Source organism: Piliocolobus tephrosceles, chromosome 2 (genome assembly GCF_002776525.5).
Source record: "Piliocolobus tephrosceles isolate RC106 chromosome 2, ASM277652v3, whole genome shotgun sequence".
In the NCBI taxonomy this organism is placed as follows: Eukaryota; Metazoa; Chordata; class Mammalia; order Primates; family Cercopithecidae; genus Piliocolobus; species Piliocolobus tephrosceles.
In genome coordinates, this window is record NC_045435.1 from 13,510,656 (window position 1) to 13,519,979 (window position 9,324).

The following is a 9,324-nucleotide window of genomic DNA, read 5'->3' on the forward strand; positions in this document are numbered from 1 at the left end:
TCACCCTGCCTCTGTCATCAAATCTTGACTGAATCATCATTTGTTCAAGGAGGTCTTTGCTGCCCTCCATGATAGATTGAGCACCTCTATTACACACTCACATAACACCGTATTCCTTTCTTTCACAGACTTACCCATTTTAATGATTATTTTTATTATTCCTTTATAAATATCCATCTGCTCTACAGAATCATGTATACTATTAAAGCAGCCTTTTTTTTTTTTTTTTTTTCACCTTGGATTCCAGTTCCTAGAAGAATGCGCTCAATAAATATATCTTGAATGAATAGAACATAATATATTATGTTTTAGCAAGATTGTAAGTGCCTTCCTTGAGATCAGGGCCCATGGATCTCTCATACTGATATCCTCAGAACCTAACACAGTGCCTGAGTTACAATAAAACATCAAATTCAGGGGGGTCCGGTCCAAGATGGCCAAATAGGAACAGCCCTGGTCTGTAGCTCCCAGCGTGATCGATGCAGAAGACAGGTGATTTCTGCATTTCCAACTGAGGTACCTGTTCATCTCATTGGGACTGGTTGGACAGTGGGTGCAGCCCATGGAGAGTGAGCTGAAGCAGGGCGGGGAGTTGCCTCACCCAGGAAGTGTAAGGGGCCAGAGGATTTCCCTTTCCTAGCCGAGGGAAGCTGTGACTGACTGTACCTGGAAAAATGGGACACTTACGCCCAAATACTGCACTTTTCCAACTGTCTTAGCAAATGGCACACCAGGAGATTATATCTTGTGCCTGGCTCAGCAGGTCCCATGCCCATGGAACCTTGCTCACTGCTAGCGCAGCAGTCTGAAATCGACCTGTGAAGCAGCAGCCTGGCAGGAGGGGTGATGTCCACTATTGCTGAGGCTTGAGTAGGTAAACAAAGCAGCTGGGGAAGATTGAACCCACCGCATCTCACCAAGGCCTGCTGCCTCTGTGAACTCCACCTCTAGGGGCATGACATAGCTGAATAAAAGGCAGCAGAACTTCTGCAGACTTCAATGTCCCTGTTTGACAGTTCTGAAGACAGCAGCGGTTCTCCCAGCATGGTGTTTGAGCTCTGAGAACAGACAGATTGCCTCCTCAAGTGGGTCCCTGACCCCCATGTAGCATAACTGGGAGACACCTCCCAGCAGGGGCTGACTGACACCTCATACAGGTGGGTGCCCCTCTGGGATGAAGCTTCCAAAGGAAGGATCAGGCAGCAATATTTGCTATTCTGCAATATTTGCTGTTCTGCAGACTCCACTGGTGATACCTGGGAAAATAGGGTCTGGAGTGGACCTCCAGCAAACTCCAACAGACCTGTAGCTGAGGGAATTGACTGTTAGAAGGAAAACTAACAAACAGAAAGGAATAGCATCAACATCAACAAAAAGGGCATCCGCACCAAAACTCCATCTGTAGGTCACCAACATCAAAGACCAAAGGTAGATAAAACCACAAAGATGGGAGAAACCAGAGCAGAAAAGCTGAAAATTCTAAAAGCCATAGTGCCTCTTCTCCTCCAAAGGACTGCAGTTCCTTGCCAGCAACAGAACAAAGCTGGACAGAGAATGACTTTGACAAGTTGACAGAAGTAGGTTTCAGAAGGTTGGTAATAACAAACTTCTCCGAGTTAAAGGAGGATATTTGAACCCATCACAAGGAAGTTAAAAACCTTGAAAAAAGATTAGATGAATAGCTAACTAGAATAAACAGTGTAGAGAAGACCTTAAATGACCTGATGGAGCTGAAAACCATGGCATGAGAACTACATGATGCATGCACAACCTTCAGTAGCCAATTCGATCAAGTGGAAGAAAGGGTATCAGTGATTAAAGACCAAAGTAATGAAATAAAATAAGAAGATAAGTTTAGAGAAAATAGAGTAAAAAGAAATGAACAAAACCTCCAAGAAATATGGGACCATGTGAAAAGACCAAATCTACGTTTGATTGGTGTATCTGAAAGTGACAGAGAGAATGGAACCAAACTGGAAAACACTCTTCAGGATATTACCTAGGAGAACTTCCCCAACCTAGCAAGGCAGGCCAACATTCAAATTCAGGAAATACAGAGAACACCACAAAGGTACTCCTCAAGAAGAGCAACCCCAAGACACGTAATTGTAGATTCATTAAGGTTGAAATGAAGGAGAAAATGTTAAGGGCAGCCAGAGAGAAAGGTCAGGTTACCCACAAAGGGAAGCCCATCAGACTAACAGTGAATCTCTTGGCAGAAACCCTACAAGTCAGAAGAGAGTGGGGACCAATATTCAACATTCTTAAAGAAAAGAATTTTCAACACAGAATTTCATATCCAGCCAAACTAAGCTTAATAAGTGAAGGAGAAATATAATCCTTTACAGACAAGCAAATGCTGAGAGATTTTGTCACCACCAGGCCCGCGTTATGAGAATTCCTGAAGGAAGCAATAAACATGGAAAGGAACAACCAGTACCAGCCACTGCAAAAACATGCCAAATTGTAAAGACCATTGATGCTAGGAAGAAACTGCATCAACTAATGGAGAAAATAACCAGCTAGCATCATAATGACAGGATCATTCACACATAACAATATTAACCTTAAATGTAAATGGACTAAATGCTCCAATTAAAAGACACAGACTGGCAAATTGGATAAAGAGTCAAGACCCATCAGTGTACTGTATTCAGGAGACCCATCTCACATGCAGAGACACACATAGGCTCAAAATAAAGGGATGGAGGAAGATCTACCAAGCAAATGGAAAGAGAGAGAAAAAAAAAAGCAGGGGTTGCAATCCTAGTCTCTGATAAAACAGACTTCAAACCGACAAAGATCGAAAGAGACAAAGAATGCCATTATGTAACGGTAGAGGGATCAATTCAACAAGAAGAGCTAACTATCCTAAATATATATGCACCCAATACCAGAGCACCCAGGTTCATAAAGCAAGTCCTTAGAGACCTACAAAGAGACTTAGATTTCCACACAATAATAATGGGAGACCTCAACATCCCACGTCAATATTAGACAGATCAACGAGACAGAAGGTTAACAATGATATCCAGGACTTGAACTCAGCTCTGCACCAAGTGGACCTAATAGACATCTACAGAACTCTCCACTCCAAATCAAAATAGTATAAATTCTTCTCAGCACCACATCACACTTATTCCAAAATTGATCACATAGTTCGAAGTAAAGCACTCCTCAGCAAATGTAAAAGAATAGAAATCACAAAAAACTATCTTTCAGACAACAGTGCAGTCAAATTAGAACTCAGCATTAAGAAATTCACTCAAAACCACACAACTACATGGAAACTGAATAACCTGCTCCTGAATGACTACTGGGTAAATAACAAAATGAAAGCAGAAATAAAGATGTTTTTTGAAACCAATGAGAACAAAGACACAACACACCAGAATCTCTGGGACACATTTAAAGCAGTGTGTAGAGGGAAATTTATAGCATTAAATGCCCACAAGAGAAAGCAGGAAAGACCGAAAATTGACACCCTAACATCACAATTAAAAGAACTAGAGAAGCAAGAGCAAACACATTCAAAAGCTAGCAGAAGGCGGCCGGGCGTAGTGGCTCATACCTGTAATCCTGGCACTTTGAGAAGCCAAGTCGGGTGGATCATGAGGTCAGCAGATTGAGACCATCCTGGCTAACATGGTGAAACCCCATCTCTACTAAAAATACAAAAAATTAACCGAGCGTGTTGGCGGGCACCTCTAGTCCCAGCTACTCAGGAGGCTGAGGCAGGAGAATGGCGTGAACCCAGGAGGTGGAGCTTGCAGTGAGCTGAGATTGCACCACTGCACTCCAGACTGGGCAACAGAGTGAGACTCCATCTCAAAAACAAAAACAAAACAAAACAAAAAAAGCTAGCAGATGGCAAGAAATAACTAAGATCAGAGCAGAACTGAAGGATATGTGGACACAAAAAACCCTTCAAAAAAACAATGAATTCAGCAGCTGTTTTTTTTTTAAAGTTGAACAAAATTAATAGACTGCTAGCAAGACTAATAAGAAAAGAGAGAAGAATGAAATAGATGCAATAAAAAATGATAAAGGGGATATCACCACCGATCCCACAGAAACACAAACTGCCATCACAGAATACTATGAACACTTCTATGCAAATAAACTAGACAATCTAGAAGAAATGGATAAATTCCTGGAGACATACACCCTTCCAAGACTAAACCAGGAAGAAGTTGAATCTTTGAATAGACCAGTAACAGGCTTTCAAATTGAGGCAATACTTATTAGCTTAGCAACCAAAAAAGTCCAGAACCAGATGGATTCAGAGCCGAATTCTACCAGAGGTACAAAGAGGAGCTGGTACCATTTCTTCTGAAATGATTCCAATCAATAGAAAAAGAGGGAATCCTCCCTAACTCATTTTATGAGGCCAGCATCATCCTGATACCAAAGCCTGGCAGAGACACAGCAAAAAAGGAGAATTTTAGACCAACATGGGACAATGTGCACATGTGATACGTCCTTCACTCTTCACCAGTCTCTTTCATTAGCATCATAGGCTTAATGGGAGGAACGTCTTAGAGAGAAAGACGTAAAGCTGAGACAACTGACGCAGTAGAATGAGCACTGACTTAGAAACAGAATTGTTCATTGACACACTGAGAGAAAGAGCGAACACAGAAAACAGCTTAAGATGGTATAGTAGCGTGGAAATGACTTGGGCTCTGGTGACAAAGATCTAGGTTCTCCTTCCAGATGATTAGCTGTGAGTGAGCTATTATTCTTTAAGTTTCAGCTTTGGAATATTTAAAATAGGAATAATATCCATGTCAAAGTATCAATGCGACATGTAAATGAGCTATGGCATGTAGATATTTAAATACAGTGCTTGATATATAATAGGTATTCTGTAAAAAAGTTACCTTTTAAATAGTAATAATATTATATTTAATCTTAATAGTCAAACTGTTATCTTAAATTATTTTAACCAATAAAACTTCCAACGGTCAAGTTAAAATTGTACTCCTCAATAAATGGTGTAATTGTTAATCATTTTTTAAAATATCACATTCAGTTTAAATCCTCTCTATTCTCAAAGACAAATACATTCTTGGCTCAGGATATGTCTCCGTGTCAGGGTTTTTCTCACTTTCTTCTCCAAGGTCCAGTAAGAAGGCTCTTTTTGCAGATATTCCCTGTAGCCTGAACTTGGGTGGCTATGTACAATACCGAGTGCCATACCTTGTGCCAACCATGCACCTTTTCTCTTAAAGGAGAAGGAACTTCTGAAAGTGGGGGGATTTGGCAGTCATTTGTATACTGTATAATTCTACTAATTTTTTATCAGTATCATTACACTTTCTATCAAAGTGTATCAAACATGTACACTTTCTACATTTCTTTCATATAAAACTTTATTTTCAAATTCTTAAAAAGTTTGTGAAAAGTTACTATCATAAATGAAAGGCAGTCATGAATTGAAACAGAAGAGTTAGATTGCAAGCTATGGTTAAGTGCCATAAAGCAGAGACAAAAATAAAACAGACATGAAGGAAGAAACAGAGCAGCCGTGAGGCTACAGTGGCCTGGAGAGAGAGCGGGATGATTTGGTTCCAGTTCTTCAAGGGGGATTGGCTGCTCATATTGCGCTTTGCTTGTGTGACACAGTCTTTGTCTTTGGTTGGGTTCCCCAATCTAAGGAAATGTTAAACGAGGCACCTGAAAGATACTCTTTGCGTTAGGTCAGTTTCTTCAAAATAAGGAGATGTTAGGCAAGGATTCATACGCAAGTAATTTATTCAAGAAATGCTCCGGGTTAAATTGGCAAGAGTATGAGGGAAGGAGGGGAGGGAAGGTAAGAAGCCAGGGTACCACTTCAAGTAGGGGTGATGCCAGTCTGATTCAGCAGGGAGTTTTGAAATGTAAGTTACAAGGCACTGTTTGTCCTGACTTAAGGCAAGGGAACTGGGCTTTCATACTCCCACACCAATGAGTCATTAGCTTGTGACCATCTTGGGAGGCACGGTGGTTGCAAATTCCAAGCATTTCCCGTTTTCTGCTTATGCTGGCAAAGATGCTCCACTAGCTCAAGGCCCTGCTTCAGAGAGGTTGGCTGGAGTGGCATCCGGAACTGTGGCAGAAGAAATTTTTTTTTTATGCCGGGAAATTTGTGGTAATGCATTACAGTCGCCATAGGAGTCACACAGCAACCATGCCTTTTTATTAAAGAATCAGCAGGCAAAAAACTGCTTTCTCAAATACCTCACCACTTTCTAAATGCTTCATCTCAATTTCTATACCAAATTCCATCATGATCTTTAAATCTTTTTTTAATATTAATAAATTTTTAGAACGTGTCATCCTTGCACAGGGGCCATGCTAATCTCTGTATCATTCTAATTTTAGTATAGGTACTGCCAAGGTGAACACTAAATCATTCTTTGAGTAGCACTATACGCTTATATCTATAGAATAAATATACTTTTTTTTGCATAAACTATCTCAAGTGAATTTCTGTACCTGCAGTCAAAAGAACATTGACTAAGATTGCTTCAATTGTTCCTTCTCCCTAGAAAACAGACTTGTATTTATGAAGCTAACCAGTGCTCCTTCCTTGATGTTGCTCGTAGCTAGATCTTCTGGCTGTCCATCATCTCTTCATGAGGGTTAAAGATTCAGGACACTTTCATTTGTAGCCTTATCATAGGCAGCTTCCAAGACACTCCTGTTGAACCACATCGATGGTGACTAAATTCGATGTTTCTGGGATTGGCAGGCAATTAAATAATGTGTAACTGTGGACCTATCTCTCTTCATTATTAAGTCTTTTAAGAGTGTCAAAATTTGGCTAGGTTTCTACCTCTTTTAATATGTCTATTTACTGAGTTTGTTATGTTTTCCATAATAGAAACTCATCACCAAAAAAACAGTGCATATCTAATCTTTAGACTGGATAATCTTCATCTCTACTCAATGCATTTTTTCTTTCTTCATTAAAATATTTACTTATTAGTTCATTTCTTTTTCTCTCATATACAAATATCTTTCTTTCCTACTAAAGGTCATGAGAGAAAAATTATTTTATACAACCATTATAAACTCATGAACATGCAGGAAGTCACTGTACTAAATGGAAGAAAGTTACAAAATTAGTGATAGTTTAAGACCAAAATTTAGATTGATAGTTATGTTTAGGCTGATTTTATATTTGTTGATAACTTTTTATGTTTCATCTAATAAGAAATTTGTGGTGAGTGTTCAATAAAAAAGGGAAAGAAGGAAAGTAAATTAGGATTTTGTCTCATAAAGTTTATTGGTGTATTTAAATCTTACATTCTGAGATAATATTTTGAAAGGCATTTGGCATTTCTTGAAACACTACATAAAGGTATGAGAGTTGAAATGATAGTTCTCTCTCTAAAACTATCAGTTGAAGGCAAAAAAATTCATCAGCTCATCTGATACTTTCTATGGTGAAAGAAGTCATTAATAGAATTTTGCTTCCCTGTAGTTTTTGCTTTATTTAAACGTTGGAAAGGTTTTATTTCTAGAAAAAAATTTAAGGGCTTTACAAGATAAGAACTTTTGTATTTAAATCCAGAATCAGTCTTTTATCAAATTGAGCTTTTGATTTTCATGTTCTGACCGGAAGATTTTAATTTATAAGATATGAATCCATTAAATTATTTCATCATGATTATGATTTGAATGATTACACTCACCCTCAGTATTAGAGATTGATACTAAAAATTAAGTAGAAGGGAATTGGACCTCATCTGATTTTTTACTCTTGAAAACAGATGAAATCGTCTAAATGAGAAAAGTATGATCTTGTGCTGCGTGTTTAACATTTCCAATTTAAATTGCTTTGACTTCCCGTGTATGTGCACTTATATTTGTCCATTTATGTACACAGTTTTTTTTAGTTGCATGAAAAAGGCACTACAGTTACAAAATATCATTTCAATTGTAACTTGTGATTTTGGAAAAAGTTATATAAATAACACAACTTTGATCTTTTGGTAGATCTTCTATATGAAATATCCAAAATACTAAGCAGGAAATAAGAAATATTATTTGCTCCCTATGGTTTTATCAGCTAGATTGACTTGGTTCTGACTTCAAACACACACTGCCTGGGTCTTCTGATAAATAAAAGTGCTTGGGTTTACATCTATGGTATGTTCCTGTGAACCTTGCTAAGCTCTTTTTGGCAAGATGAAGGCTATCAGCATGAACCACAACAAATAGTACACTCTTTTTTTGTTTTTTGACTTTTCATACCATTTCAAATAAGCGGATGTGTGCTGGATTGACCACACGATGGCAGTACATGAACGCCTTATAAATGAAAGCAAAGTAAAATGAGTCTTCAGACTGTGCGATCACCCAAAGTATCCTCTTAAAACACGAAAGCCAAAATTGACAAATGGGATCTAATTAAACTAAAGAGCTTCTGCACAGCAAAAGAAACTATCATCAGAGTGAACAGGCAACCTACAGAATGGGAGAAAATTTTTGCAATCTACTCATCTGACAAAGGGCTAATATCCAGAACCTACAAAGAACTCAAACAAATTTACAAGAAAAAAACAAACAACCCCATCAAAAAGTGGGGAAAGGATATGAACAGACATTTCTCAAAAGAAGACATTCATACAGCCAACAGACACATGAAAAAATGCTCATCATCACTGGCCATCAGAGAAATGCAAATCAAAACCACAATGAGATACCATCTCACACCAGTTAGAATGGCAATCATTAAAAAGTCAGGAAAAAACAGGTGCTGGAGAGGATGTGGAGAAATAGGAACACTTTTACACTGTTGGTGGGATTGTAAACTAGTTCAACCATTATGGAAAACAGTATGGCGATTCCTCAAGTTCTAGAGTATGGCAATTCATCTAGAACTAGATGTACCATATGACCCAGACATCCTATTACTGGGTATATACCCAAAGGATTATAAATCATGCTGCTATAAAGACACATGCACACGTATGTTTATTGCGGCACTATTCACAATAGCAAAGACTTGGAATCAATCCAAATGTCCATCTGTGACAGACTGGATTAAGAAAATGTGGCACATATACACCATGGAATACTATGCAGCCATAAAAAAGGATGAGTTTGTGTCCTTTGTAGGGACATGGATGCAGCTGGAAACCATCATTCTTAGCAAACTATCACAAGAACAGAAAACCAAACACCGCATGTTCTCACTCATAGGTGGGAACTGAACAATGAGATCACTTGTACTCGGGAAGGGGAACATCACACACCGGGGCCTATCATGGGGAGGGGGAAGGGGGGAGGGATTGCATTGGGAGTTATACCTGATGTAAATGACGAGTTGAT

General features: G+C 38.8%; 1 pseudogene; it reads right to left on the reverse strand.

Annotated features, from left to right (window-relative positions):
• Positions 1-6,291: 6,291 nt before the first annotated feature.
• Positions 6,292-6,390, reverse strand: LOC111545168 (annotated as a pseudogene).
• Between the last annotated feature and the right edge of the window lie 2,934 nt (positions 6,391-9,324).